Source organism: Pan paniscus, chromosome 5, assembly GCF_029289425.2.
Source record: "Pan paniscus chromosome 5, NHGRI_mPanPan1-v2.0_pri, whole genome shotgun sequence".
Lineage (NCBI taxonomy): Eukaryota > Metazoa > Chordata > Mammalia > Primates > Hominidae > Pan > Pan paniscus.
Window position 1 is genome coordinate 37,245,939 of NC_073254.2, and position 7,220 is coordinate 37,253,158.

The following is a 7,220-nucleotide window of genomic DNA, read 5'->3' on the forward strand; positions in this document are numbered from 1 at the left end:
CACTTATTCATTTAATAAATATCAATTTATTATATTAAGTAGCTTGACTTAGCCATTCTACCATGTGTATTTATATCAAAACATCATGTTGTACATCATAAATATATACAATTTTTCTTGTCAATTTTAAAAAATTAATTGAATGCCAAATGGCAGAAACTGCTAGTTGTTTACCAATTTCCTTTTTCCTGACTTAAAAAGTGAATTTCTCAGTTTCAGTTGAAAGCATATCTGCTCAGAGAAGAACTCTATTACCTAGTTTCCCTTACAGCGTGGACTGCTGTGTGACCAGATTCCAGCCATGAGCAGAAGTGACAGGGTGCATCCTTAAAGCTTGAGACCCTTCCCTTCTTCTTTCCACTGTGTGGGAAATCCTCCAATACTACACCACTCCCCTCCAGCCAGTGTCAGAGAGAAATAAACGTCAATCTTATTAAAAACCCTTGTGCGTTGGAGTCTCTTAGTTATGTCAACTTAGCATGTTCATTAAATAATACAGCCTCTCTTGACAGGTATAACACTAAAAGTGAAATCTCATTTTTAAAAAAATTTTATTGCCTTCATTCTCTGAGAAGAAAATATTAACACATATAAATTCCTACTACATACACAAATATACTACTGGTAAAGTGTTTTTAGAATGACACTCAAAGTCAACCATCCTAACATTGCAATAGCAATGTACCTCCGAACTGTCAATGCTCAGATTCCACTCTCTCCCTCCTACTCCTTTACTGATGGAATCCTTTTTCTAGTGACACCTGAGCTTACAATCACAGTGCCTCACTCATGAAAAAAGCCATCACCAAAAGTTTGTGCTCTCAGGCTTTTATAAGTTCATATGTGATTATGATAATGTCTGAAAATATCTCTCTAATCAACTAGATAAGGCCATTAAAATACAGTAATACTTAGTTTATATCAAAATATTGACAGCATTTTTCTGCGTAATGATAGTGATATTTTTTCTTCTCGGGATGTGACCTTAGCAAGGTTATCTCAGGATAACCTTAGCAAGGTTCAAGAAATATAAATTGTTTTCCTCCAAAATTCTCTTATCCTCTCGACCTCCCCTTTACCAATCAGTACTCTGTTCCTCAAATGATAAAGGAAGTGACCTGAATTTCTTTTAAGGATATGATGTATTTATAATCACATTTATAATATTACTCCTACAAAGAGAAATTAGAACTTGATTAATTTCTAAAGATGTAGGGTGTTAGGGGGACATCTTCAAATATATTAACTCAAAAGAAAAGACAGAATTAGGAAGAAAAAAATGCTTTATTTTGAAGAGTCTACTTAATAACTTAGACATTTAGTTGTAAAGTATATTTTGTAATGATGAATTTCTTCTTTTTTTATATTCCCCCAAGAATAGCAAAAGCAATTAGATAAGAAGGCGCAGAATCAGTATCTTCCAGTTACAGAACAGATATTCTTCAAAGAGATCAGGAAAAATTCTCTTCCACGCTTTTATTTTAGTCTGTAAAAATTTACAGTTTTCCCTTAGACCACTCACACAAGGAAAAAAAATAAAAACCTAAAACTTCAGCATGTCTGCCCTTTATCTTGTTCAGAACATAGTGTCTAGAAGCTGACTTTAGATTTTGGCACACATCCATGTTCACACCCATACATACACAGACTACAGGCAGCCCTCCATATCCATGGGTTCTGCATCTATGGATCCAACCCACCACAGATTGAAAATATTAGGAAAAAACAATAAAAATAATGATACAACAATAAAAAATACAAATGTAAAAAACAATACAGTATAACAACTATTTAAATAGCATTTACCTTGTATTAGGTAGTATAAGTAATCTAGAGGTGATTTAAAGTATATTGGAGAATGTGTGTAGCTATATGCAAATACTATGCCTTTTTTTTTTTGAAATGGAGTCTCACTCTGTCACCCAGGCTGGAGTGCAACAGCATGATCTTGGCTCACTGCAACCTCTGTCTCGCGGGTTCAAGTTAAATTCTCCTGCCTCAGCTTTCCGAGTAGCTGGGATTACAGGTGCCCGCCACCACACCAGGCTAATTTTGTATTTTTAGTAGAGACAGGGTTTCAACATGTTGGCCAGGCTGGTCCTGAACTCCTGATCTCAGGTGATCTGCCCACCCTGGCCTCCGAAAGTGCTGGGACTACAGGCATGAACCACCACACCCGTCCACTATGCCATTTTTTATAAGGGACTTGAGCATCCACAGATTTCAGTATCTGTGGGGAGTCCCGGAACTAATCCCCCAGGGATACTGAGGGTTGACTGTGCCTCTTCTAAGTGCTTTTCTGGTTGCCTTCCTGTATTATGGTCAAATGGCCACATGCTCTCAACACAAGACGGAAACACAGGGATGTCTGCCACATCATGTCCAATCCAAACGTCTCAAGAACATTGCTGGGGAGACAAAATAAAAAACACCTGGCCCTTTTGCTTTTGTTTCCTTTTGTTAAAATCTAACAACCACTTGACAAGGTAATTGAGGAATGACTTGTTACAATCTCTAAGAAAGGAAGACCAATCAAACGAGAGAGGAGAATCCACACTGGAGCTAGACCATAACTCCACAGCACTCTGAAGCAGGGAGAAGACTGAGGAGACTTCTGCACACTCTCAGATGGCCTGGACTGCAGTAACAGTCAACTATCAATTTTCTCACCTACATCCACTCCCCACCATCTTTACATAGCCTCAAAATGGTTTCTCCTACCCTATCAGTCCTTAGCATAGTGTCCATTAAAGGAAAGAATTAATGACATAGAGTCTAGACCTGCCTTAGTAGATGATTGATTGATGGATAATGTCAAATAATGTATCCTCTCTTAGCCTGCTTAAACCGAGAGGGTTAACTAGATGAGCAGATTCAGCTCTAAAGTTCACTGACTTGGAATATGGAATTTAATTTATATGGAAAATAAAGACCAGATAGGTTACATACCTGGTGTCCACACTGCTCATTACCAATAGACATACAATTTGATGTTCGGTTGCTTAGCATTGAGTTCAGCTTTCATTTCTCTTTACCTGTGATTTACGTTGTATAAAATTTTGAATTCCAGGTGGCTTTCTTCTCATTACGTCATATGTTTTGCTTCAATCAATAAAAGTTTAGGAATAAAACATTTACCATAAATCAGTCTAACACAATCAAATTTTCACAAAAAAGTATTTAGAAAATATCAAATATATCTCAAAGCAACAAATAACCTTTTGATTTTCGAGTAGTTTTATTTATTATTGCTATTTCTTCTGTAGGTAAGTGACTCCCATGCAGTGATTGCCAAATGGGCTTTCTTCCCAGGTCCTCTGAAAGAATCTGGAGGAAATAATGATGCTCAGGAGACAATTCATGATCACTCGGAATTTCTGACAACCATGGCAAGTATGATAGCAACAAAGAGATAAGCTTTAAGCAATTTCTAAATATTGTACATTTCCGTTTATTTAGATTATCATCACAATGGTTTGTTTTGTTGTTTGTTTTTGTTTTTTTGAGATAGAGTCTCGCTCTGTCACCCAGGGCTGGAGTGCAGTGGTGCGATCTTGGCTCACTGCAACCTCTGCTTCCTGGGCTCAAGTGATTCTCATGCCTCAGCCTCCCGAGTAGCTGGGATTACAGGTGTGTGCCACTGCACCTGGCTAATTTTTGTAATTTTAGTAGAGATGGGGTTTCTCCATGTTGGCCAGGCTGGTCACGAACTCCTGGCCTTAAGTGATCCACCCGCTTCAGCCTCCCAAAGTGTTGGGATTACAAGCGTGAGCCACCGCACCTGGCCCAACACAATGGATATTTATAAAGTCAATTTTTTTATGGGGTTGAGAAAGATACCTTTTAAAAATAATGGGAAAATATTCTGTTTGTACACAGAGATAAAGAATACGTATGATGATCTTGAAAATGACTTGCCTATCAGCCTGGAACAGTACGGATTGATCAGGTGACTAGGGAAAGCATCCAATCTCCAAAAATGTACTAGAGGAGAGATAGGAAGAAAAATTCATTGACTAGTAAATGTTCTATATTTCAAGTCTATTACATAAAAATTAAGTACTTAAAAATTCAGTGATGTTTCAAATTAAATTAGACTAAGTCCCAATATAGAAACATTTAAAATATATAAACAAGTCTTTGAGACTATTTGGATATACCTGGATATATTTTCCTTGTGGCAGAATGTGGGTCATGAAAAATAATAATCTTTCATTTTCGAAGTAGAAATATACTAATGCATAAATGTATTGCTTATAATGTATCATTCTGTAGGGTATTATTTTTCTCATAATAGGAAATGGCAGACGTAGGTAACTATATTCTTCTGGTGTAAAATGGAACAGGACAATCTTTTGCAATTACAATGCATAGACTATACCAGCCCTAGTGCAGGAAGCATAACAATTTGCATATTTTAATTTGGAGGTTAGGGACCCCTGTCAAAGTAACAGCTTGGACCAGGTCAGCAAGGAGAAATCGAGAAGGGAGAAATAATTGAAAAGGCAGTTCCCAACAAAATGAAATTTGTCTCGTTGTCACTTAAGGTTGTCTTCTTGTCTTTTTGAGAGAGCAAGGTCAGCTTAAGAATGAAGGGAGAGTAGAGCATGGTAGATCACTAAGGACCAAAGGATAATTTTTTAAATAACAGTGGCAATTGCAATATATATTTATGAAGGGAAGAAGAAAAGAATGCACATCGCTTTCCAGTTAAGAGTCAGCATGTGTCCTTTGAGTAGAAATATTGCAGATGTGTACATGGCAGCTCTGAAGTTTGTCCTCAAAGACAAGCAGGTTACAAAGGAGATGAAGTACTTAATGAAATAATTTAGTGTGACATATTGATATTGAAGGCTGGAAGGCAGAAAAGGATTTGCAACAAAATTAAGGTATGTCTTTCTTGAAACAGTTCCCTGTTCCTTTCTCCGAGGGCTGATATGAGATTTTCACAAGAAAACAAGCTCGTTTTATTTCTCTCTTCAAGTTTATGCCAAAACATAGATGCCAATGTGAAGCTCAACATCTGCACCACATGAAAATCTCATTGGAATATAGTCCAGAGAAAAGTCAAGTTATGAAATGTTTCTTCGGTTATGTATTGGAGGGGTTTTAATCTCTCCAGTGTCATGTGTTTTCAGTTAGAATGTACATTAGTAAAAAAAAACTTAGAGCACTAGCAGTGAAGGGAATTAGGCCTGGGAAATGTTAGTTTTAGATAGAGGGAGTGGAGGTGGCTAGTGCTGTTATCAGGGCATAAAAACAGCAGCCAAACTTCTATTCTGAGTAAGGATAAACAAGGTCACAAGTTTCTGAGTATACTATAGAGTCATTGCTTGAGAAAATGAAGAAACGTATTTCATGTTCATGATATAGTGTCAACATTTACATAAAAAGGAAAGAAAAACACCCGCAAAAAAAGCTATATTCTGTGATTGCCAAGTTATTTTCTGCCCTCAAACATCTGAAGGAAACCCATTCCACAGTAATGATGGCTGACTATGTCAGTGACTCTCAACTGGCAGTAAGTAGAGAATAAAAGTTTGCAGGAAGGCAGGTAGGAAGGATGAAATGTAAGACTTCCCCTTTCCCTCCTATGTATAGAATCAAGAGTACAGCATAAATCACCAGGTGAAGAATCAAAATACCAGGCTTAGAGTACTAACTCTCTAGCTGTGCAACCTTGGACAAATCAATTAGTATTAATAACTCCAATTTTCAGTTTTCTCATGTTGAAACAATACATTGCTCTGCACAGTTTTTGTGAAACTACATACATGAATGTGCTGTTTTAGACTGTAAAGTGTGCTGAAAATTTAAGTTTTTCTTATTAATTGGCAGAGATGAATGTTCCTACTTGGTCTCGAGATTCTTGCAAACCCATTTGTTTAGTCATTTTCCCTAGAGCTGAGTCTCAAACACCTATGTGCTTTGTCTCTGGTCCCAATCAGATAAACAATGTTATGACCTGCTTCTACACACTTACCTGCCCAGGGCATCCCTCCAGGAGGAATGGACTTGTCCTCACAGATGCATGTTTAATATGAAGAACAACTGTTACTCCAAAAACAGTCCTGAAATTTCTGTCACCTAGTGACTCCTGAATTTACTGTGATTTTTCCCTTTTGAAAAATAATAAGAAAATGTGTCAAACAACATATCTAATCCTGAGGTAATGTGAAACTCATATAGCTCCTGGTGAGAAGCTGCAAAGTGGCAATTCTGAAGAGAAAGTTTATAGAATATGCTTGGCAATCTTGAGAATTTTCATTAAAAAAAAGACCATGCAACACTTGCTATGAAAAGATATTACATTTTCTCCAGAGAAGTAACACTTCCTCCTTTGTTCTGGAGGTTCTCCAAAGATTTCAAAGCCATTTTGCAGGTTATGTTACCTAAAGTTATTAAAACTCACAAAGTATCCATGAAGTAATAAAATGGAAACTATTTGTATGCCAATCAAACAGATACTGAAACAACGGTCCTAAGGAAATATGACCTGTCTAAAGCCTCCTAACAAAAAACTGATGGGTCCAGAAATAGAATCTAGGCAGCTGACTCTAGACATTCCAAAACACTTCCTCTCTTCAGAATTATTATTGTTAATTCCCTCTACACATAAACAACCTCCAGCTCCCGGAGGATGGATGAGATCATGCTAACAAGTCATCCATTCTTTCCATAAGAAACACAGCAGTCATAGCCAATGAGCTAATTCATAGAATGTCCATGTGCCATAGTGAACACACACACACACACACACCCCACACTCCCATTCTAGATGCAGATTGTTTTTGTTTTCTTCAGCTAAGCTGTAGTTGAGATTTTAATTTCAAGCTTTAGCCCATGATTTTTTGCCTAAATTTCACACTATATGCTTTTCTATTTCTACTTGTTCTTTCCTTCCTGTACCAAATAATAAAGAACTAGACCATAGTAAAATGGATTTTTGACAGATTTTATAATTTAGCTATTGTCACTTCCACAAAGGCCATTCATTAAACTAACATGTATTATGGACATGAAATAGAATTTGAAAAGCTGAAAGTCATTCAACCCTGACCATAAAAAATACTTTCATAATTTAAACTTACCATATCAGAATTAAACTTGATTTGAAGATGTTAAAAAATGAATATATTTGAGAAAGAAATCCTTGCAAATAGCATCTCAATATAATGTTGGCAATTTGCACAATTTATGTATATTTTCTCCTGCCAAGA

At 36.6% G+C, this 7,220-nt stretch overlaps 1 protein-coding gene across 5 annotated transcripts in view; it reads left to right on the forward strand.

The window, feature by feature from the left end:
- HDGFL1 (HDGF like 1) overlaps window positions 1–4,645 on the forward strand; it is a 267,849-nt gene extending 263,204 nt beyond the window's left edge. For 4 of the 5 annotated variants that reach the window (XR_004671850.3, XR_004671853.3, XR_004671855.3 and 1 more), the window contains one exon: window positions 3,267–4,645. The gene's annotated coding sequence lies outside the window, so the exon portion shown is untranslated. The remainder of the gene's footprint in view (window positions 1–3,266) is intronic. The other variant, XR_004671852.3, reaches the window with a different exon arrangement.
- The last annotated feature ends 2,575 nt before the right edge of the window (window positions 4,646–7,220 follow it).